This window comes from Panthera leo, chromosome A2 (assembly GCF_018350215.1).
Source record: "Panthera leo isolate Ple1 chromosome A2, P.leo_Ple1_pat1.1, whole genome shotgun sequence".
NCBI classification, from domain to species: Eukaryota; Metazoa; Chordata; class Mammalia; order Carnivora; family Felidae; genus Panthera; species Panthera leo.
In genome coordinates, this window is record NC_056680.1 from 74,962,491 (window position 1) to 74,987,541 (window position 25,051).

Sequence of the window (25,051 nt, forward strand, 5' to 3'; positions counted from 1 at the left end):
TCACTTATATACAACACCCAGTGCTCATCCCAACAAGTGCCCTCCTTAATGCCCATCATCACCCATTTGGCCCATCCCTCCACCCACCTCCCCTCCTTCAACCCTCAGTTTGTTCTCTATAGCCATTAAAGAAAAATGAAATCTTGCCATTTGCAACGATGTGGATGGAGCTAAAGAGTGCCACGCTAAGCAAAATAAGTCAGAGAAAGACAAATACCATATGATTTCACTCACATGTGGAATTTAAGATACAAAACAGATGAATACCGGATTGGATTTTATAACACCTACATAGCATATTCAAGTTAGCAGTTTAAACAAGAGGAAATTCCTGGATAGAGAGAAACAATTGGAGATTGCTAGATAGAGAAATCTGGGAGGGGGGGGGATCAGTTATTTCAAAGTAATAGTGAAAAATTTTTATGGAGAATTAAATAAAACCCTCCAACTGTTTGGTATTACTTCAAATAAAAACAAATCTTTCCTGAGTCAAGGAGTCAAATTTTGCCAGTAGAAACCTATTAATTTGACAACTGAGTGGAATATTTAAAAAAGAGAAAGAAAAAAATTATGTGCATGTATGAAACCCTGCAAGGCTTTTTATAGACTTCCCCATATCATCAGGACTACAATGGGGGAAAGTGGGGGAGAATTTTGAAACAATTAAAATAATACTGCTCTCTGAGAGTTAAACTATACATTTAACACACAATGACTCGCAGTCCAAGATAGAAGGTGCTGACGGGGCTTATCATCAGCTAGGCTGTAAGGAGGGGAAGAGGAAATGTGCCCTTCAGAGAGGAGACGGGTCAGTCCAGAAAACACAGGGAGAGGAGTGTCACAAACGAATGGTGGCTGTACCCAACCCGGCATCTTCAAGAGGGAGTGCCTTGCCTGGTGGATTTTAAGTATCTCCAGTCCAGCAGCCAGATTATTCCTCTGATTAATACGATGGCTAAGGATATCATTAGTCCTTTTTGTCACTGACAATTTAATAATTCCCTGCATGCTTCCCACCACCTTTTAAACATTCTGTTTCTTATTAAAACATCACAGTTTGAGTTGGGAGACAGTAAGACTGGTCAGCTTGAAACAAACTCAGTCTACACAGCACTTACAGTGTTCACTGCAGATTTTAAGATGTGAGTTGACCCATGTGAGGCAGAGCCACTCTCCACTGGGCTCTCTGTAAACAGATGGGGACAAATCAGGTCTCCCGGTCAACACGAAAGAGGGCTGGACTATAACACTAACAAAGTCAATGTGATGCCACTATGAAGCTGTTTGGGAGATGGATGTCTAGCTGTCTCCTGATGACCCTCAAAAGCACTGCTTTCTGGAAACATCTAGAGATACCATTCAGACACCACCTTAGTGATGGGTTAGTCATCTTTAAAATATTAGCATATTCTGTGTATAATACGCAAGAGGTGACATTTTAAAAAAGAAGTATAGAAAGCTGTGCCTTTACTGAAGTATTCTTCCAATATCTCTTTAATTTTTTTTAAAAAAAATTTTAATGTTTATTTATTTTTGAGAGACAGAGACAGAGCATGAGCGAGGGAGGGGCAGAGAGAAAGGGAGACAGAATGTGAAGCAGGCTCCAGGCTCTGAGCTGTCAGCCCAGAGCCCGACATGGGGCTCAAACCCATGAACTGTGGGATTATGACCAGAGTTGAAGTCGGCACTTAACCAATTGAGCCACCCAGGCGTCCCCTCTTCCAATATCTCTTTGTAAGTTTACATGCAATTATCAATAATTTTCTGTAAGTGAATTATTAAGAGCACCACAGTTATCAGGCTCCAAACAGATATAGAATAACTGAACTTGACTCTGCAATGCTAATACAGTACATTTGCTTATTTTAAAATCTGACTTACAAGTATTTGAGTATGATTACTAGTTCATAACCAAAAAAAAAAAAAAAGCAGGGAGGTTCTTAGTAAGTATAGAAAATCTTCAAAAACTCAAGATTCATAATTAAGCTCTAAAGATTCTGCCATATATCCTCTTAACTAAGCAAGTATAGCTAATGTTTGTATTTCTAAAAATTGAGAAGTGTCATACATTTGAAATCAGGTTTAAGATTTACCACTCAGTATCAATAATGTATGCCTTACCAGAAAGAACAGAGATAACAAATGCATCTTAAAAACAAAGAAAATGTAAAAGCTAAGTAAACGATAGATTATGATCAAAATGGAAGGTGTGACAGTTTATTTTTTAAAAAATCCTATTTGGTATCTTGAAGATATACATACGGATGCTGATTATTCGAATACATAATAAAGTTTTTTAAAGACAGATAATTCTTTTTGTAACCCTTCAATCACAGACTATATACTATTTTGAGCATATTTTGATACACTTACAACATTTAGCATAAATCTATACTACTAAAAATATCTAATTCAGTAAGTCTTGCAATTAGGAACTGTCTACAGAAAAACAATGCATAATAGACACTCATAACATAGCAGTACTTTCTAAAATAACTACTGAGATAAATACATTTAATTTTTTTTAATAGTATTTTTAAAATGACAGTAAGACCTTAGGAAAATGTTCACAGGGAGATGTTTACAAAAGAACTCTAAAAATGTTCTATTAAAGATGCATTTAGATAAGAACATGTCAAACTCTCTGATATTCAGTGTAAATATCCATTTTTCTCCTCTCCTATATCAGGGATGAGAAATGCATACAATAAAAGTAACACATCTTACTCTGAAAAACAATACATTATGTTGTATAATTAAAAAATGACAGTAAAAACAGTGGAAAGGTGTCATAGTTGTGCTTATCATCAAATTCACTTCCTTAAAGTGCTTTAATTCCTTTTTAAATAAAGAATAAAATTTTTAAAATGAGGCATTTAAATTATAACGTTACAAAAACTGTAAGTATCCCACAGGGAAAAACATTAAAAAGGAAAAAAGAAAAACAGTGAACACAATTAATAAATAAATCTGAAAGGAGAATGATAAATGTTCCACGCTGGGGGATGGGTATAATGTGATTCATTACACTAAACTCCCTACTTTTGTACATGGGTAAACGTTTCCGTAAGTTTAAGATCTATAAATAAGCCTAAGAAATGGGCAAACAAGCAAACCTAGATTGCAGAGGGGGCGATTAAGAAAGGAATACAAGTAACACTATTAGGAGAGGTGGTTTTTCAAACAGTAAGTGACACTTCACACTCATTGTGTTTGAAAAGCATAAATACTTTGGAAATATTACATCAAGAAGATGTAGATGGGCTGACTACAATGAATCAACCAGAATGAACCCAAAAGGAAAAGTGAAAAAGTTGACAAAGAATTACCTGGCAAAGGAACTAGAGTCAGACAGTTTGATTGGTATTTCAAAATTGGGGGAAAAAAATAAAATTTTACAAACTTTAAATGTTATGGTATGTTCCATAACATTAAAAAAAAGAAACAAAGAAAGTGAGGTTACCCTTAAAGCTAGAATAATCTGACATTACCTGACCAAGAACATACAGGGACAAAGAATACAACACAAGTATGAACTAATCCTATCTATTGACATGTTATTATATATTATATAACACTGCATATACCACATATTAACCTAATAGCAAAATGAGTCATTTCCGTAGCGCAGACTGAGTTAGGCACAGTGCTGAGTTCTTAACGTACATTAGACTCCTTTAAACCTCGCGACTGCTCCCATGAGTAGATCTTCTGTATTCAAATGTTCCTGAAACATCACATAAATAAGTAAAAACTCATATAAATAAAAACTAAACCTAATAAGAAGGCAGATTATCTCTGTTCACCCATTAAAATGTTTCTTTGCATTTCAAAAACATTCATAAACACAACCTATAATTCATTTGGGCCAAAAAGCTTTGAAATTATGTACATTTTGACTGGTTTTCAATTTGGGGGGGGGGGGACTGGCATAACTTCAAACTTTGTGAGACTCTTCATCTCCATCTAGACATCTACTGTCTTCCGCTTTCCTTAAAATGTGGTTCTCTCAAGTCTCTTATTCTCCAAGTTTTAAAAGAGACATAAGGAAATACATTAGTGATATAAGAAAGACAACAGTGTAAACGGAGAAAAAGCGACAACTGATAATCAGCATCAGGAGACACAGAACAGGGGCAGACAAGAGAGGACTGTGTGCCCATCTTCAGGGGCCATATGTGTGCCACACTACTGATTTATTAGGAGAAGTCAGAAATCTGAACTGTAATAGGAAATTGACCACATACCAAGTATTAGTTCAATTAAACAAACAATAAAACGACTAAAGATCAAGGAAAACTCATTACCTATAAACTATCTGCCCAGAACTTTCCTAAGTTTTTCTGCAAAAAATATCTACAGATGATAAAGATGCCATCGAAACTCAGCTGCGAAAGACCAGAACTACTAGTCATTCTAGCTCATGGAGAAAGAAACCTACACATCAAAATATACTGAGGGTTCCACTTAAAAGTTAATGAAACAGAGGCGCCTGGGTGGCCCAGTGGGTTAAGCGACTCTTGATTTAGGCTCAGGTCATGATCTCACAGTTTGTGGGTTTGAGTACCACTCTGTCAGCACAGAGACTGCTTGGGATTCTCTCCCTCACTCTCTGCCCCTAACCTGCTTGTGCACACACGTGCACACACAGTCTTCCTCTCTCTCTCAAAAAAATAAGCATTTAGAAAATAAATAAAAGTTAATGAAACAAAGCCATCTTCCTGGGTTATGTAGTAGAAGAAACTGCAGGTGAATAACATGATTTTAGGATGAGGAATCTGTAAGAATAAAGAGAAACAGATCTCAACACATAAAAATAAAAAGCTTCCCTATCTTAAACACATTAGAAGTAAAACTTACGTGATTAAAGACACAATGAAGACCTTACAATTCAATTAGAAAAATGGGCAAAGAAAGACAAGGCACACAAGGAAAAGAAATTTCTTTTGAATAAAAAAGAACTCTCATCCAACACCTGTAAATTTTTTAGAGAAGCAAATTAAATTCATGAGATCATTTATTAAATAGTTTCCAGGGACCTTCAGGTAGACCTCAAACTCCTTAATCTTGCCTAACCTAACACGTGGCCTACTTCTGCCTCCCTCTCCAGAACCACTTCAGGCCAAAAATCACAAGCGCTTCCCTAAAGGAATCACATTCTCAGGCACCTCTACTTGTAATTTTCCCTCTACTGGACTGCTCCTCTCCCTACCTCTCTGGCTTACTCATCCAGTAAGCCTTATCTCAAAGGCCATTTCCTCCAGGAGGCTTTGGCTTCCTCCCACTCTTCCACACCTTTCTCCCCTGAGCAGAGAACAGCATAGACCTCTATAATGACATTTATTATGCTGCAGCAAGACTATTTTTGCTCTTTTTTTTTTTTTTTTTAAAGCAACAGCTTGCTTACAATGTTGGGATTCACCTATTTACCAATTCCTTCATTCTGGACAGTGAGAGTGGGGGAGAAACTAAGGAGAAAGAGACAGATGAAAAGAAAGAAGGAAGGAAGGAAGGGAGGGGAAAAAAGGAAGAAAGGAAGGAAGAGGGGAAGGAAAGAAGAAAATGTAAAATTGCATTGAAAACATTAAAATAAATTTAACAAAATATATGCAATAAATTTAAGGAATAAATTTAGCAAAACATATGCAAGATCCCAACACTGAAAACTGTAACACACTGAAGAGAGAAGAAATAAAGATGAAAATAAATGGAGAAATATACAGCATTTATGGATTGGAAGAATTCAGTGGTAACATTTTAATTCCTCCCAAACTGATCTACAGAGTCAGCTTAATTCCAATAATAACCCCACCAAGGTTTTTATGGTAGAAATTGATACGTTATTTCTAAAATGTATATAGAAATGCAAAGAAATGAGAACATCCAAAGCAATCTTGAGGAAGAACAACAAAATTGGAAGACTCCTACTACCTAACTTAAAGATATCTATAATGCTTCAGGAATGAAAACAGTGTGGTACTAACATACAGATCAACAAATAGATCAACAGAACATAACAGACAGCCTAGAAATAGAGCTGCACTTATTTGATCATTTGACTTTTGACAAAGATGTCAGAGCAATCCAATGGTGGAAAGAAAGTCTGTGTTCAACAAATGCTGCTGGGACAACCAGACATCAAAACTGAAAAACAAACAAACAAACAAAAACGAACCTTGAACCCTAACACCAGACAAAAATTAAGAATGTGAAGTAGAATATTTTTACAACCTATTTGTAGGCAAAGATTTCTTAGAGAAGACACACACAAAAAAACCATAATCATTATTAAAAAACTATATTTGGCTGTCTTGAGGGGTTCCCACTGGTCAATGTGGGACAACTTGAACATGAAAACAAGTAATGACATTATTAACTTTACAGAAAAATATATCAGATAAAAAAAAAAGGAAGAAAAGGGGCAGCTAGGTGGCTCAGTCAGTTAAGCATCCAACTTCAGCTCAGGTCATGATTTTATGGTCCATGAGTTCAAGCCCCATATCGGGCTCTATGCTGACTGCTCAGAGCCTGGAGCCTGCTTGGGATTCTGTCTCCCTCTCTCTGTGTCCCTCCCAGCTTGCACTCTGTCTCTCTCTCTCTCAAAAATAAACATTAAAAAAATTTTTTTAAAAAGGAAGAAAAGATAATAAAATGAGAAAAATCAATAATCTGTAACCCTTAGTTGGAATAACAGAATCATGTCAGAATCTTCAATGAATGCTAAAAATTATTATGAAGCTGTTGAGAAATAGGATCTTCACAGTCTCAAAGTATTATCCCTCAGATTATTTAATAATTCCATTGGGGATAATACACCTTTATAGTGAAGAGATCTAGCAGCCACCGTCTGTACCAAGTAATGAGGCAGCATCACCAATACTGGAATAAGCAGACATTATATATCTTCTGACATGAAGTAGGAGGAAGTACGTAACACCAATCATCTGTTATGATACACCCTCACCGAAAATGTTTCACCTGATTTCAGTCATAAAGAAACACCCAGACAAACGCAGCATTTGGAACGTTCTCCAAGACAGGTACTGTGGACTGTTCAAAGAAGTCAATGTGGTTAAAAACAAAATAAAGAACAGAAAAAAGGAAAAGTGCTGTGGATACTCTTCAAACTTAAAAAAAGCATAAAGAGACACAACCATCAAATGCAATGCATGAGCCTAGACTGAAATTGAATTTAAAAAAAAAAAAAAAAGGAAGAGAAGTTACAGAAGACAATTGGGGAATTGATTATAGCTTAGTATTCTGGTTATGTAGGAGAATGGCCCTATTCTTAGGAAATGCATGACGAAGTCCTGAGTAGTTAAGTGTCGTGAAGTACACAGCTTAACTTACAAATAGTTCAGAAAAACTAAGGACAGAAAGATGTTTTGTAATAAAGTTGCTCTATTTATCTACCCACCCATACAGCATCTATAAACATACATATGATACAAATATATTTACATGTAATGTATATACAGTATGCATATGCGCATGTAGCATATAAAGATATTAAAGAGAGCGCAGGCAAATTTTCATTGCAAAAAAATCATTAAATTGACTTTGCTACAGTGGGGGCTACCTTTTTTGAGTACAGAGGAACCAGAATCATCCTAGAAAACGGCTTAAACCAGTTTTTCTATAACGAAGAATGCACTACGATTTTGTACACATTTGCATAATAATTCTGTACATGATAGTTTGAGACACAGTGACAGACTAAAAGGAAAACCTCTATAAGTGCTCAGGACCCCCAAATCATTTTACCCATTATATAATAACTATCAAATTATCCCCACACAAATGAAAACTGGCTGAAGACTTCTAAAGTGCTTGTGACTGTAGACAGGAGTCACTCTGTCTGAACTTTCAGCCCGTGTCAAATACCTAAGAATGGCCTTTTTGTTGTTGTTGTCACGAGGCCTAAATGAAACAGCGGAGGGTATACTGAGCGAGAATTCAGGGTCTAAAGTTTGCTTAGGTCTTTAATGAAAATGTGCATAAGATAGCACTTTTCTGTAAGCTTTTCCAAGCCAAATCTGTCCTTCATTCGGTTCCACAGATTTGTACCCAGACACCTCAGGAAAGAATTTTACAAGGCATCATCCACTGAGGCTCAGCCTCAGTGCCGTTTTATTCATGCAGATGATTTCTTTCTTTTTCTTTTCTTTTTTTTTTTTTTTTTTTTTAAAGCTTATTTATTTCAGAGAGGGAGAATGAGAGTGAGCGAGCAGGGGAGGGGCAGAGAGGGAGAGAAAGAATCCCAAGCAGGCTCTGCACTGTCAGGGCAGCCTGGCTTGGGGCTTGACCTCAAGAACTGTGAGATCATGACCCGAGCAGAGATGAGGAGTTGGACACTCAAGCAACTGAGCCACCCAGGTGCCCCCGTGCAGCTGGTTTCTTATAGTAACACTGGTACCTACACTTCCACACCACTTCCTTCTGTCCTTTCTCTTCACTTTAAGAATTTAGAAATGTCCAGCTCCATAGTGATATCTCTATATAATGTCCATGGTTTTATTCCAAATATTTATTTTCTGGGTCTCATATTTTCTACTGTTCTTTACTCACTTGGGATATAATGAAAGCTTTCGTTCCATCCTGATAAATCTACTTGCTCTTCGCTACTACACTTTCTGCCCCAAGCACACACATTCAAGGCTCTCTGTTAAAACCCCAACATTTCCCACGGCCTTGTCTCATTCAATGATTCCTGCTAATATCAGCAGACCAAAGTAACTGTACATAAGCAGGATTTAACCTTTCAACAATATGCTTCAAGACTAAGATTTATTTAGAAATTAATTACCAATGGCTTGGAAAAACTAAAGCAGAAAACAAATATGGTGTTTTTAAGTCAGTCCTCTAATAACACTAATTTATCTCCCAAGCCCACACCTGTTTTTAGAGAAACTTAATTTTATGTTTATTTATTTTTGAGAGAGAGAGAGAGAGAGAGAGAGAGAGAGAGAGAGAGAGAATCCCAAACAGGCTCCATGCTGTCAGCGCAGAGCCCAATGCAGGGCTCAATCTCACAAACCATGAGATCATGACCTGAGCTGAAATCAAGAGTTGGGTGCTTAATGGACTGAGCCACCGAGGTGCCCATAGAAAAACTTAATTCTCTAAGTGATTTTGGCTTGGGTTATGATCTTGTGGTTCATGGGATCAGGCTCCACACAGGATTCTGGGATTCTCTCTCTCTCTCCCTCTCTCTGCCCCTCCCCCCAAATAAATAAAATTTTTTAAAAAAAGAAAAAAAAAGAAATATTAGATTTAAAGATGGCTGGATAAATGTATACTGATGTTCTTGTACTTTATGAGGCAAACCAAAACATATACCGAGAAACTGAATCTGGATGGGCACTACAAAATTTTAAAATTGTCCTTGATAATTTCTGAAAACTCAAAGTTTGCCAGGAATATAACACGTCTACTTTATTTATTCCACAAATACATCTTGAGCACCCAAACCGTGTCAGGCCTTCCTCTGAGCACTGAGCTTATTTTCTAAAGTAAGGGGACAGAAGATAAACAAAAAAGCATTGTGATTTTAAACTGGGAGTGGTCAGGATGACCTCCCTGAGAAGGTGGAGCAAAGACCAGCAGAAAGCAAGGCAGGTAGAGGGAAGGATAAAGGGTAACATCCCGAGGTGGGGTGAAGTTGGCCGCGTAGGCATCCAGACAGGTCACTGGCTTTCAGCTTTGCCGGAGCTAAGTAACAGAGCTGGAGACCAACATGAGAGGGTAAGAGAGAAGAAGGGGCAGAGGATCTTACAGGCCACTGTAAAGACTTTGATGAGATAGGAAGACTGGAAAGTTTTCACTAGGCGAGAAACCTGATTCAACTGAAGCTTTAAGAGGCTCTCTAACTGAACCACAGAAGCAGGAAGACCAATTCGCGGGTTACGGCAACGATTCAGGCAACAGGTGACGCATTGACTTGGGAGACTACAGTGGTAGCAGTGGGGGCGGTAAGAATCGATTGGTTCTAACTACAGAGCCAAAAGCATTTGTTGATGGACTGGATATGGGGCGGGGGAGCGCAGGGGGGATAAAGGAAGGACTAAAGGAGAACTTTCAGAATTACAGCCTGGGGAAATGGAAGGATGGAGTTGCTATTTGCTGCAATGGAGAAGACAGTCTCAGCGCAACTTTGAGGAAGAACATCAGTTTAGTTTGGACACGTAAAGTATGAGATGCGTATTAATATCCACACTGACAGTGATCATTATTAAAGTAAATAGTAAAGTACGTTAAGTCAGGAGTTCAGAGGAGAGGTCTGAGCTAGATATAGAAATCTGAGAGTTGATAGCATATAGATGGAAGTTAAAACCATGCAAGAGACCAGAAATTTGAATATTCTCCCTTCTTTCCATAAAAGATGGAGAAAAAACAAAGTGCCTTTATTTGTAGAATAGAAAATAATTAAGGGGGAGGGTCCTCTTTAAGTCCACTAAAAGTTCCCATGTTGTTAAATAATAAGCACTGACCACTTACAAAATGTAAAATACCAAGGACATTTAAAAGGATTCAAAGGGCAATGCAAGAGTCCCCATGCTCTTAGCAGAATCTCCATCTAGTTGAGGAGACAGATAGATAGATAATAGAAGGGAATGACTGAAGAGAAAGAAAGGAAGGAAATCAATGTACCCTTGACAATAACCATGCCCCTGGGTGGTGCCAGGTCCGGGGGAAGATGAGTCAGCTGGAGACTGTCAAGGACTTGACAACATATATTTGTTCTTCCATAGATCACAGGTTGGCAAAATGGCAGCATGCCACAGAGTAGCCAGTCTTGTTGGGTAGTTCATGCTGTTAGCTCAGTACCTCTGCAGGGATTGACACCTTGGTAGCCAGTTATGTCACCAGCACTGGCTGAGTCAGATGGCTGGCATGTTACGGCTACATCTTACCACTGTTCCAAAAAAATATATATATATATATCTGTCTCAAGTTGGGCTCTGGCAAACAAGAAAATTCTTTCACTTGTCCCGTCTTTTTCAGAAACTGCTATCTGGGCCCCGAATGAGTGGAACAACAAGGTGTCTATAGCTACCTTCCACAGCCTCTCTCCAAATTCTGATTCTCCTCCAATAGGTCTCTTCTGGTGCTCAGATATTACAGCTTTTCTCCCGCTCTCAGCTTCAGCTCTAACTTCTATACTCAAATATTTCTTTTTTTTTTCAATATATGAAATTTATTGTCAAATTGGTTTCCATACAACACTCAGTGCTCATCCCAAAAGGTGCCCTCCTCAATACCCATCACCCACCCTCCTCTCCCTCCCACCCCCCATCAACCCTCAGTTTGTTCTCAGTTTTTAGGAGTCTCTTATGCTTTGGCTCTCTCCCACTCTAACCTCTTTTTTTTTTTTTTTTTTTTTTTTTTTAATTTCTTACACAGCTCCTCTACAAACAGCTTTATTTTAATCTTCTAGGTCACAGAAGCTATACATAATCCCATTTCCCTTCACGAGTCACACGGAGTCATTTCCACAGGTGTAAGACTGCTTTTTCTGGTTGCTGACTACCCACCATTTTCCAGAACATTTAGCTTTCCTTAAAAATCACAAGAGATCAGTAATAAAATACCTGGTGGTTATTATGGAGTTACCACTATTTTTCCCAATTTGGACTTCATTAGTACTGTCAACCATCAGTATATGGTAATTCAGAGAACCATGCTGCTCCTAAGTACCTCACATTCTCATGAATATTTCAAGCTTCCTCTTAGAGATGCGCCTCCAGCTTTAGCAACGATGGCGATGGCGTCAACAGTCACATTACTATCTAGACAGATGACATCTGCTGGAGATGAAGATGTGACCGCCAGTCAAGCTGTGAGCCAGACCTGGCCAGTCGGAGGCTCGCCGCCCCCTTCCCCGGCCTTGGCATGTGCACTCTGCTTGCCTTCCCCCCTCCCAGAAGCTGCTCCTAAGATACAGCCTTGAAACAGAAACGTGGTGCCGAGGCTATCTGGACTGGGTATATGACTGACTGAACTCACTCAGGGCCTCTACATCAATTTTGCAGATCCTGGAGGGCGGGTGAGAGAAGCCACTGTCTTGCAGGTGCTCAAGACAGCCTTGTAAGTAAGCTCCTTTGCTCCTGAAGACGCCACTACCAATGTGAAGTGGTCTGCCTCTTTCTTCTTTCTTTGCTCTCTCCCTGCCTTACACATATAGGGGCCAGTTTCAGATTACACCCAGGAAGCTCCCGAGGAAGTCGTGAACCAACAAAGTCCCTCAATTAAGAAACCTGAAATATTTAGCAATGCATTGGAAGACCTCTCTGCACCGGTACTTACTGCAAGCAGTATTCAAACAGAAGCTTTCAGTTCTCAGAACAGAACCATGGTCTTATTGATCTAGATGTGAAAATCAGTACCATCCCAAGGCAGGGAGTTCACTGATCTGCCAGGAGTCACAGGAAAGTAGCTACAAGAGTTCACTTCTTTTTTCTTTTAAAAATTTTTTTTTAATGTTTATTTATTTTTGAGAGAGACAAAGCATGAACAGGGGAGGGGCAGACAGACAGGGAGACATAGAATCTGAAGCAGGTTCCAGGCTCTGAGCTGTCAGCACAGAGCCAGACGTGGGGCTTGAACCCACAAACCATGAGCTCATGACCTGAGCCGAAGCTGGATGCTTAACCAACTGAGCCACCCAGGCGTCCCAAGAGTTCACTTCTTTTAGCAACTACCTGTCTTCATCTCAATGACTAGAACTAAGAATGTGTTCATGGCACATTCTCCATAGGCCTCCCCAAACTTACATTCTCTATACAGGAAGACAGAAGCTAAACTCAAGTAGCCAGCTGATGAGGAGACAGCAAAGCTAAGGTGGCTATCCAGGGGCGAACTGGGTTTCTCTTCATTCAAAAGCACAAGACTCCTTCCATGGAAGAGGAGAGAGAAGGGTTCCCGCAAGTGTCCATCCTGTACTCACTGCTCCTGCAGGGGCTCCATAGCTGGCAAAAGTGGCGCACCAAGCGTAATGCCAGGGGAGATAAAACATCAACTGCCCCTGGAGGTATCCAAGGCCAATTTCCTAATTCACAAACCAGAGCAAGTCAGTAAGAAGTGCCATTCACATCTTCACCCAACAGGCAAAAGTTACGTGTTATCTCCTACACTTGTTTTTGTTTGTTTTTATAATCAGACATATTTCTTATTCTGTCCAGAAAATTTATTTTTTGCTGAGAAAATCCTGATTATAAAAATGAACATTTTTATTTTTTATTATTTTTTTACTTTTTAAGTTTTTAAAATTTTTTAATTTTTTATTATTTTTTAAAGTTTATTTATGTATTTTGAGAGACAGAGTGAGAGCATGTGCATGTGAGCAGGTAAGATGTCAGCACAGAGCCTGATGTGGAACTCAATCTCAGGAACTGTGAGATCATGACCTGAGCCAAAATCAAGAGACGGACACTTAACTGACTGAGCCACCCAGACGCCCCCTTATTTCTTATTTTGAAGTCCTTGCTAGTGGTATGGCTTTGGACAAGTCACTTAATTTCTCCAAATTTCAGTTTCCTTATTTGTGTTAAGTAACATTACTATTAGTAAGTTCCCTTCTTTTTTTTTTTTTTTTTTTTTTGCTTCAAATTTTTATTTTATTTAAATTCTAGTTATTACACATATAGTATAATATCGGTTTCAGGGGTAGAATTCAGTGATTCATCACTTACATACAACACCTAATGCTCATCATTAAGTGCCCTCCTTAATACCCTTCACCCATTTAGACCATCCCCCATCAACCCTCAGTTTGCTCTCTATAGTCTCTTCTGGTTTGCTTCCTTCCCTTATTTTTCCTTCCCATATGTTCATCTGTTTTGTTTGTTAAATTTCACACACGAGTGAAATCATAAGGCATTTGTCTTTCTCTGACTTATTCTGCTTAGCATAATACTCTCTAGCTCCATGCACGTCATTACAAATGGCAAGATTTCATTCTTTTTAATGGCTGAGTAATATTCCATTGCATATATATATACCACATCTTTATCCATTCATCAGTCGACAGACATTTGGGCTCTTTCTCCTATACTTTGATATACAAAGATGGCACACAGTTCCTAAAATAATTATTAATCTTTATCATGGATGAAGGTCTGCTTGGTGCACATGGTATATAAGGAAAGTCAATGGCAACATTTTGATGCCTGGATTAAAAAAACAAAACAAAACAGTACCCTTTTCTTTTTTCATCAGACTTCTTAGGTGGTCACATAGGAAATTCAAGATATCAGCATGTCAGACTCACCTGTGCTTCAGAAAACAAAACACACACACACACACACACACACACACACACACACACACACACACACACACCACTAATTTATAAGACTCAATGCAACCACAGGCTAATACAGCCAGAAAACAGAATCACAACCTCATAATAAGAATGGGCTCAGAGCATGTTACAGAGGCAGAGGATATCACCAAAGTAGTAGGATCTCCATAAGCTCACAAGGTTTGAAAAGCTCAAAAAAGGTTTGAAACCAGCTCTATTATTTCCTCTCAAATAATTTGAGACAAGCAATTACAAAGTCAAAAAGAAAATTATAAGAAAGACTTAAACATACATATATTGATGTATAACATACACTACCTGTAAATATTTCAAAAATGTCTCAAGTAGGAAAAATGAACCAATAATAACCCATAAGATCTTGTGTACAGCATTATTATGAAGACAATATGTTAAATTTGATTCTGCTGTGAGCTCCATTTTCCAAACTGATTGATGACCATGTCATTCCCTTAATATCTCTTATTGGACTCTTCCACAGTTTTCCCAATCACCACTCATTCACATTACTCTAGTAATTCAGACTCGCTCATCTACAAAACATCCTCCATGCTGGTATCATGCTAGTTTTTTAAAAATGAAAACCTGAATGAACCATTTCATCCCTCTATTCAAAACTCCTTTTCTCTCACACCCAGGGCTCTAGCCATACAGACGTATTTTAAGTTCCCTGTACAGGAGGAGGTTTCACCATCTATACCTTTTCCTTCATGCTCCCTCTTCCTAGAGAGCCTTTTCTTCCAAGCACTTCAACAACAGCAATAATAAGCCTATTCATTGCTCAAGGAAGCTTAAGTACCACTTCCTCAAAGAAACCTTCTGAATCCAATTGGATAACATACATGCCACATATCTTTAATGGCACCTCAAATCTTTCATATACATTTCACATATTGCTTACATGTCTTTTTCTCAGTACTATACCAAAAGCTCCCAGAAGACCTGTCTATATTCTTCGCAGGCAGGGAAATGCCTGGCCACATGTTAGGCATTAGATTTGTTTGCTCAATTCATGAATTACAAATATCATCATATAAAAGTATGGGATCTGGGTATTTGTTAACCAAAATGAAGCAAGTCTACACACGTCTGGCATTTCAATATATGATACTGAATGAGCCAAGAATATTCCATCTTTAATGAACTATAACTGACAAAACAATTAATCAAAATGCCCCACATTAATTAATTTGGTCATCTCTTTTTCCAATGTATTTTGAATGCTATTTACTGAAATCATTCCAAAACTCTGCTCCAAAGCTCCGCTGATAGGCTCATAAGTGGCTGCCAGGATTGGCATCATGATGCCAATCAGAACCCAGGACACGTGGCTGTTGCGAACCAGGAGTACAAACCAGGCTTCTCAGCCCAGTACCACAGGTGCCCCAGGCTGGCCTCTCTGGCCCTTTCTCATCTTAACATTAACAAGTGGAGTTGCTTTTACTTTTTCCAACACCATAAACACAGAGAATGATTTTCTGGGGGGACAGTGTGCCTTAAATATTCACAACCCAAAGATCTGAGTTCCTCTCACAGGATCCCTTGGTAAGTCAGACCCTTAACTGAAACAGGAAAGAGGTTCCGTTGAAGCAAAGCCAAGAAAAGCAGAATGGTGCTTCTCTCAAAGATGAAATCGTAAACGTGTAAACAAAACCAAAGGTCTCTACAATCTACAAAAAACTGCATGTGTAACACGAATTGGTAAGTGTCTTTTAAGCTCAAAGAAATATATATTTAACACCCATATATAAAAGAATGTATTACCAAAGATACCAGGATTGGTAAACTGTCAGAGAAATACTCCCAGAGGGGCTGGGAAAGAGGTTTCCATTAAAGACACAGGAAATATCTCGTTAAATAAGCACCACAGATGGACACAGAGGGATGGGCAGAGTTTTGGCTGGATCTGTCCATCTAGAAGGCATTCCAGGCAGAACACGAGCAAAGACACCAAAGTTGGAAAGGCCAGGAGTCCAGTTGGGGCGGTGGGCTCATGGTGGAGGGGAGGCACTACAGTCAAATCATGACAGCCCAGATCTCCAGAACATGGACATCAGTGGCACCAACAATCTTGAAGGATGGAGATACTCGGTCAAAATACCCAGCAATTGGCTTAAAGAGCAAAAACTCTCTTTTGCCTAAATTTAAGTAGTTTCCACATGTAAGAAAGAAGGCAATTCCATGAACATAATTCTAATTTGACTGATGACAGGCAATCTCTATTGAGCTAGAGAGTCAAAAAGCCACAAGAATGTGAACTTAACTATTTGCGAGTTTATTATTATTCACCTACCATATCCCAATCATAACTGAGAAGCAAAGCCTGGAAATAAATAATGGGTATTTTTTAAACTGTAGGAACATTTTTGAACCATAGAATTCACGAACTGATTCTTCCTTATTTTTACAAATGATAATTACCAAGAAAGAGAAGTTATATCCCTGAGCTAACCCAAGGGCTTCCTCCATTCTAGGAAGAAACTCCACTTGCTAACAGAAACTATGAGGCGGCCACTCTAGGCAATGTTCCCATACTGTTAAACACAACATTAAAGCTGGGAAACCAGTAACAAGCTTTAAGTTCCCTTTCAGAGACAGGTGAAATTAAACCTTAAATTTTAAAGTCATTTTGAAACCACTGTCTTTCTCCTAACTAAAAGCAAAGATTCATCCAGCAAGTTTGCACCTGCTCGCCGCTGAGAAAAGGGAAAGAAAACAATGGATTATTTTATCCCAAGGAGCTTACTACCTTGTATGAGTTTTGGACAATAAGCCCGTCATGTTGAAATATTGTATTTTCATAGATGCAGAAATCTTATGTAGTATAACAGAAAAACAATTAGGCTGCGAATCAGGAAGGTGAGAGAATTTGGTGGCAGTTAAGTCTTGAAAATCACTGAACAGGGGCGCCTGGGTGGCTCAGTCGGTTAAGCGTCCGACTTCAGCTCAGGTCACGATCTCGCGGTCCGCGAGTTCGAGCCCTGCGTCGGGCTCTGGGGCTGATGGCTCAGAGCCTGGAGCCTGCTTCCGATTCTGTGTCTCCCTCTCTCTCTGCCCCTCCCCCGTTCATGCTGTGTCTCTCTCTGTCTCAAAAATAAATAAACGTTAAAAAAAAAAAATTAAAAAAAAAAATCACTGAACATCTGTGGCCCTCCACAGGCCCACCTCTAAACTGAGAGGGTTGAATCATGACCTCTGAAATGCCATTTCAAAAAATTTAATTTCAGATAGTGGAGATGTATAGCTGCTGCTTCATATCCAGGGAAGCAGTGAGGCGGAGTGGCACGGAAGAGGCTCTGTGGGCAGGCCTACTGGAGTGCCCAAATCTACGCTCACTCAGTACTAGCTGGATGGCCTTCAGTGCACGCTTCCTTTTTGCTCAAGAAGGGATAATATTTACCTCTGCAATATGCTGGAAGGGTTAGAATGTACGTAATGCACCTGGCACATTATAGGCACTAAATAAAGGTGGACGTTAAGTCCCTGGCCAGTGATGAAAGTCCTGATGGCAAACGGTAATCCACTTGACAACACAGTTTCCTAAAACTCACCGTGGAGAATGGCAGGGATTGAGTACCAGTCCTTTGCAAAGGGTGAGCACATAAATACTGGAGGACTCATAGGAAGGAAGGATAAAAGCAGGGAGCTGATGATAAGCAGCAGAGGCTTAGAGTCCTGCACGTCATAATGACAACCAGGAACACAACAGCATGGGATACAGGCAAGAGGACAGATTTTCAGCGAGAGAGAGGACTACTGGTGAAACAACACAAAACAAAACAAACCATAATGAATTACTGCGATGATTTCATAACCGAAATAAAGCAGAGAGCTGGCTACAGTCTATGAGTCTCACTAAATAGCGGGTCTTGGCAATACACAAGCCCTATTTCCTTTGCCTGTCTGCAATCCTTACTCAGGGTTCAGATGATCCTGCCCGTGGCTCCTGCCCACCTCATTTGCCCCACCCCACCTCACTGTCTCCTAGGTTTACCGCACTCCGCACGGCTCCTCTTCTACCCCTGTAACATGCTAAGCCCATTTTTCCTTTAGTTCCTTTGCCCTGTTATGTCTGCCTGGAAACGTCTACCAGATCTTCCCATGCTGCCTCATTCCACACACTCAGGTCTCGCCAAACTGTCAATTCCTCAAGGAAGTCTTCCGCGTCCACCATATCTAAATTTCCCTCCACCCCCCCACATCCCAGTCACACCCTACCCCCTTAACTTGCAGTATTTTTTCTGGCATTTATCATTATCTAGAATTGTCATTTTTGTTTACATGTTTATCGTTTCTCCACCAAAATGGAAGGCCCGTGAGGGCAGGAAGCTGACCTAAATTCTTCAGCACTCAATCCCCCAACACCTTAAACCAAAATGTGGCACAGAGATGATGTAGGATCAGATGTATTCATCTGATGAACTTGTTCAAAGAATAAACTCCGATGATTAAAACTGCCATCCTTCTGTGAACATAAGGAATAGTCCATTTTTATGAAAATACAAAATATATACGTATGCATATGTTGTACAGTACACTTTTTCACTTTATGAGCATGAATCCATACGTAAAGCAAAGGTACTGTAAGTTTTGTTTTTCGAGATCCTGCTTTTAGAAAGAGAGGGTGGATGAGTAGATGGTATATAGATGGGAATTATCTTTCAGAACCCTTCTCAACAATGACTGTGAGGTAAACAAACCGAACTAATTCCAGTATATTTGAGATCAGACCTGTTACTTTGTTACCTTGCTAAACTTATCCCAACTATTACTGAGTCAAGTGATGAATTCAGTGATTCCATCTGTGAAACAGAAGACAAATGACATGGTGAATAACTGGTGCAGTAATGGGATGGTAAAGGAAAAGTTCCACAATGTTAACCCGTATTTGGACGAAAAGGGGGGGGGGGGGATCTTTCTAGAAAATCCTAAACAAAAATAAGCATGCTGCTGAGATTTCAAAATATGGCCGGATACCATGAGTGGGCAAAGCAGTGAAATGAAACTGTGGCCAGAACACTCATAACTTGCGCTTTTTCCATTTTGTTCTGCTTGAAACACAGATTTTTTTTTTTTTTTAATGAATAAAAGAGGTCAATGATCGACCTTGTCTGTATAACCCACGCATCACCCCAGTCACCATTCTTGGTGACTCTGGAGGGCCCATGGCGCCAGCACGGGGCGGGACCCCACCGAGGGCTCCTCGGGGTCCGCAGGGTGAAGGAATGGAGACTCACAACCTGTATCCATCCCCCGAATCCCAGCCCAAGCAGTGGAACGAGGTGGGGCTCGGCATTCTGCAACTTCACTTTTGCATCCTTTATAAACACAGCCCGCCTAGCCCCTCCTCCTCCCCGGAGGACCGCACAGCGCTCAGCAAACACCCGAACGCCCGGGCTCTGGCCTCCGTTCACGCGTCTCCCCTGAGCCCCGGGCAAGTCATCTGATCCCGGGTGACTCAGTTTTCCAATCTGTCAAATAGGGTGACGAGAAACCCAGCCTACCTCATCGGGTGGTTTCGGGCCGGCAGCCCCAGGCTGGCCCGGGGACAGCGGTTCCGCGGTTGAGCCCGCGGAAGCCCTAGCGGGCGGAGGGGCGGGGCTTGGCGGGGCGGGGACGGGGGACCAAGCCCAGCAGGCGACGCGCAGCCCACCGCCCGCAGCCAGCAGCCCCCGGACCTCCTCTTGTACCGGGCCCGTGACGTCAACACGCTGACGTCGACGCACAGAAGCCCATCTCGCCCGAGGGACCAAAGACTGGGCTGGGGCCCGCCTGCCTCCCGTAACAGAGCCAGCGATTGGTGAATGGGTCTATCGATCATTTGCCGCCCTGTAAGCAACGCCGGAAGGCGGGAGAGGGCGGGCTCGCCTCGCCCGTGTAGAGGGTGGGAATCTGAAATTCGGTCTCTGAGAGCTGCGGGCTGGTTGGACTTGCCCGAGTGTTGTCCCTTGCCGTTTTATTAAGAGGCTGCTTTCCCGTTATTGGCGATTCTGCTTCTTCCGCTTTCCTCCTGTCTCTTGGTGGGGATTTAGGTTCCGGCTCGTGGAAAATAGTCGTGGCCTGGATTTCAGGGCCCCTGGCACCTCGCACTGAGCTCTCCAGGAATTAAAAAGTAGGACCTTACATTGCTCTGTTCAAGCGTCACCTTCACCCTGAATTCTCAGGCCCCCAGACCTATTTAGGAGACCTTTTCTCTGTGCTCCTGTCGCATATCTAACACTTGGATCTTAATAGTAGTCACATTTAATTATATTTGTATGTTTGGCCAGGAGACTGAGCATCTTTTAATTATTGTTATTTTTCAAATTACTTTTAAGTTTAAATTGAACTTTTTACCAATAGATGCTACAGTTATAACGTTCAAATATTTAAAGATGTAGAAGGCTACAGAGTGAAAATTCTTCCACTACTAGTTCCTCGGGCACTCAGTTCACCTATTGGAGGCAACCAGTGTTACTCGGTGAATATTCTTCCAGAGACATTCTAAGTGCTATTATTAATTTTAAGTTACACAGAATAATAAATGGAAACATTACAAATTAGAATAAAATCTTTTTCAGGCATTAATTACAAACCCAGTCCCTATAGGATGACCCCTAGTTCCTATGCATTTTGTGTAGGTATTTTTTTCCAATCAACATTCTTTTAAACTATTGCACGTTAGTCCTCAGAACCAATAGTCCAGAACCAATAGAAGCAATTTATGACTTCCTTACCCTTCGATATGTAATTCCTTTCTTTTCGTTTTTCTATCAGAAGCATCGCTACCTTCAACATAAGTCGAACCTATACCCAAGCGTTTTCTAGGGTAGAAATACTAGCAAGTGAATGTATTGGATAGAGAATGCACACTTTAAATTTTCATAGTAGATCCCCTTCATTTGTCCTTTTACGTAGCTGTTACAACTTACGTTCCTACCGGTAATATATGAGCAACTCTTTCCCTGCATCCTTGCTAAAATTAAAAAAAAAAAAAAAGATTAAAAAAATTTTCTGAATTGATGAGTATAAGAAAAATTTTGAAGGATGACACGTGTGCAAAAGAAGTGCAGTCATCATGTGTCCATGTCTTGGTAACAAAGTGAATGAACTTCTGTAACCATTCCCTAGCCCAAGATTTTAAAAGTTCACCAGGAACATAGACTCTCTCCTCATCCTCGTCTTGGTCATTGCTCTCCTACACACAAATCGCCACGATTCTGAATTTTACCACCAAAATTAGTTTTGCCTGCCTGAACACTTGTAAATGGACAAAGACAGTGTGTACTCTCATGTGGCCCTTTTTGCTCAGTAATATATTTGTAACATTGATCCATATTCAAGAATGTAGTAGTTTATTTTTTGTGTATACTTCCAAGATGTCTCCATTTATTCTGATACTGCTTGACGTTAGGTGTTTGCACATAGTTACATGTTTGGTTTGGGTATATCCCTAGGAGTAATCTTACTATGGCACTGGATGTGCATATGTCCACTGTTGGTGGACATTGCCAAGTAGTTTTTTGGTTTACCAATTTACAACCCACTGGCAGAGAATGAAAAATCCCTGTTGCTCTTCATCTTTGCCAACACTTGATATTCTCAGTTTTCTTTTGTGCTCATCCTTTTTTCTTTTTTTTTTTTTTGTTGTTGTTGTTGTTTTCAATTTTATTGAGGCAAACTGAATATACAAAAGGTTCCATCTATGTACGTCCCCTTGCCTTTGTTGTTGTTCTAGCTAAGAGCACATAGCGTGAGATCTACCTTCTCAACAGGTTTTTTTTTGTATTAAAATTTTTTAAATGTCTATTTTATTTTTGAGAGAGAGAAAGACAGAGTGCGAACAGGAGAGGAGCAGAGAGAGAGGGAAACATGGAATCTGAAGCAGGTTCCAGGCTCTGAGCTGTCAGCACAGAGCCCAATGCGGGGCTCGAACCCACGAACCGTGAGATCATGACATGAGCCGAAGTCGGACGCTGAACCGACTGAGCCACCCAGGCGCCCCGCTTCTCAACAAGTTTTTAAGTGTACAGCACCTTGTTGTTAACTGTAGGCTCTATGTCATACGGGAGAGCTCTAGAATTTATTCATCTTGTATATAACCATAACTGTATAATCATTACAAAATTCCCCACTTTCTCCTGGCAACCACCATTCTAATCTTTGCATCTATGAGTTTGACTATTCTAGATTCTTCATATAAGTGGAATCATGCAGCATTTGTTCTTCTGTGACTGACTTTTTTCCAGGCATAATGTTTTCCGTGGCAATGCGATGTCTTCTGTTCCTCACACCAAACTTCATGAACGCCCCAAGCTGGTCTGGTCTTCAGTGTCTGCCCTGAGGGTAATCATCATGAGGGGACCACAAGCAGGTAAGAGGTGCTACAGTGACTCTGAGTCACCTTTTGTTCCTTTCTTTGTGCATCCCCACTCAGACCTCGCTTCAGATGTCCCCAGACCTGGAACCTGAACCCGAAAACTTCTCTGCCCCCTCCAGGTTCAGGCTCTGGGGATCCATGTTTGCCTAGATGGCCAGGATACGTTTTGGCCCTGGATTTTGTATTCCAGAAATCCCTAGGAATGGTCTGAGCGAGACAGATGCTATACAGAAAAGGTGATGCTTGAACTAAGTAAAACAGTGTCAGAGGAAGATGTCTCTGATTGTACGACTGGTCTATCCCATGCCTTTTAAGCAGTTAGAACTAGATAATGCGATCATTTGTTACCCAATTAAATTTGGAAGGCCAGAAATGCATGGATTAGCACTTTTGCTTTTGCTTCAAAGCAGTTGTTACTTAGATAAAAGGACACTTAAAATGAAAAATAAGTTCCGATACAAATGAAGAGGTATAGGTAATATTCGCTTCTACTTTTTAAACACTTGAAAAATGAGTCCATCCATGATGTCACACAGGGTAGGATTTCCTTCTTTTTTCAAGGATGAATAACGTTCTCCCAACAAAGGAAAGCCCTGGATCAGATGGCTTCACTGGTGAATTCTATCAAACATTTAAAGGCTTAGCACTAATCCTTCTCAAACTTTTCTGAAAACTTAAAGAGAAGCAGTAGTTTGCTTGGTACAAGGCCTCATCGTACAAGGCCCACATTACACTGCTCCCAAAACCACAAAAACACACTACAAGATAAGAAAATTGAAGGTCCATATTTCTGATGAACATGGATGCAAAAGTCTGTAAAAACAAAAAAACCTAGATGCAAAAATTTGTGACAAAAGTTCTAGCAATCAGAATTCAACAGCATATTATAAGGATCATATACTGTGATCAAATAGAATTTATTCCTGGGATGCCAGAATGCAAATCAATAAACATGATATAGCACATGAACAGAATGAAGCATAAAAATCATATGATTATCTCAGTAAATGCAGAAAATGTACTTGATAAAATTCAACATCACTTCATGTTAAAAACTCTCAAATCAGGTATAGAAAGAATGTACCTCAATGTAATGAAGTCCATATATGACAAGCCCACAGCTAACCTCATGCTGAGTGGTAAAAAATTAGAAACTTTCCACTAAGATCAGGAACAAGACAGAGGGGCCCTTTCTCACCACTTCTGTTCAACTTAATACTGGAAGTCCTAGCCAGAACAGTTAGACAAGACAAAGAAACAAAAGGCATCCAAACTTGAAAAGAAGTAAATTGTCTCTGTTTGCAGATAATATGAACCATATATATAAAACTCTAATGATTACACACACATATGTACGTAGGCGCACACACACACACACACACACACACACACACACACACACACACACCTGTTAGAATGAATAAGTGAATCCAGAAAAGTTGCAGGATATAAAATCAACATGCAAAAATCAGTTGCATTTCCATACACTAACGGTGAACTACTCAAAAAGGAAATTAGGAAAATGTTCTCAGTTACATTAGCATCAAAACCAAAATATGTCAGAGGTGAATAATTTGTACACCGAAAACGATAATACACTGATAAAACAAATTAAAGGAAATATAGAGAAGTGGAAAACACCTTGTGTTCATGGATTGGAAGCGTTAATATCATTAAAATGTCCATACTACCAAAGCAATCTGCATATTCAGTGCTATTCCCATCAAAATTCCAAGGGCGTTTTATGCAGAAATGGAAAAATAGTCCTAAAATTTATGTGGAAGAGCAAAAGACCTAGAATAGCCAATGCAAAGAACAAAGCTGGAGGCATCACACTTCCTGATTTCAAAATATATTACAAAGCAGCCATAGTTGAAATAGTATGATACTGGCATAAAAACAGACTCAGACTAATAGAGCATAATAGAGAGCCTGGAAATAAACCCACATGTATATAGGGAACTAATCTTCAACAATGGTGTCAAGAATACAGAATGGGAAAAAGGTCATCTCTTCAACCAATGGGGTTGAGAAAACTAGATATCCACATGTAAAATATGAAAATAACCCCCTACCTTACAGCATACACAAAAACCAACCCAAAATGGATTAAAGCTTTAAACATAAGACCTAAAACTGTAAAAACTCTGGAGGAAAATGGTAAAAATTTCATGATGTTAGTGTTGGCAATAATTTCATGAATATATGGATATGGCATCAAAAGCACAGGAAACCAAAGCAAAAGAAGATGAGTGGGACTACATCAGACTAAAGCCTCCTTCAGTAAAGGGAGAAAGCAGAATGGAAAGGCAACCTAAAAACTGAGGAAAATATTTGCACACCACATGTCTGATAAGATATTAATTCCCCCC

General features: G+C 39.9%; 1 protein-coding gene and 1 long non-coding RNA gene across 6 annotated transcripts in view; one reads left to right on the forward strand and one right to left on the reverse strand.

The window, feature by feature from the left end:
- STARD3NL (STARD3 N-terminal like) overlaps positions 1–20,036 on the reverse strand; it is a 56,069-nt gene extending 36,033 nt beyond the window's left edge. For 2 of the 5 annotated variants that reach the window (XM_042914851.1, XM_042914860.1), the window contains exon 1: positions 19,825–20,035. The gene's annotated coding sequence lies outside the window, so the exon portion shown is untranslated. Of the gene's footprint in view, positions 1–3,666; positions 3,728–10,650; positions 10,916–19,824 lie in introns of all 5 variants that reach the window. The other 3 variants (XM_042914877.1, XM_042914870.1, XM_042914904.1) reach the window with 3 other exon arrangements.
- Positions 20,037–20,232: 196 nt separating this feature from the next.
- LOC122213456 overlaps positions 20,233–25,051 on the forward strand; it is a 116,183-nt gene continuing 111,364 nt past the window's right edge. Inside the window, exons 1-2 of the long non-coding RNA XR_006199522.1 lie at positions 20,233–20,432; positions 22,549–22,673. This is a non-coding gene — a long non-coding RNA (uncharacterized LOC122213456). The remainder of the gene's footprint in view (positions 20,433–22,548; positions 22,674–25,051) is intronic.